The following is a 270-nucleotide window of genomic DNA, read 5'->3' as shown; positions in this document are numbered from 1 at the left end:
TTTTAATTCATATTTTTTTTTAAACAAAACATAATGCCTTTCAGCACTTTGATAGTTTTTTTTATATTGATGTTTCCTGTTTATTTTCTTGAATAATTAAATTTCTGCCCTTTATCATTGAGAAGAAAAACAAATTGGAGTATTTTTATTTTGAAAAAGAGGTAATTCAAGCATAAGATAATAAAGACGGGTCCATTAAACCCCGGTCCGAAACAGTTAAAGGGCTCCAAAATTTTATATTGCCTAAAAAAAAAATCGTGGGAGCAGTTG

The sequence above is a fragment of the Penaeus monodon genome, chromosome 15 (genome assembly GCF_015228065.2).
Source record: "Penaeus monodon isolate SGIC_2016 chromosome 15, NSTDA_Pmon_1, whole genome shotgun sequence".
Taxonomy (NCBI): Eukaryota; Metazoa; Arthropoda; class Malacostraca; order Decapoda; family Penaeidae; genus Penaeus; species Penaeus monodon.
This window is presented reverse-complemented; position numbering follows the sequence as displayed.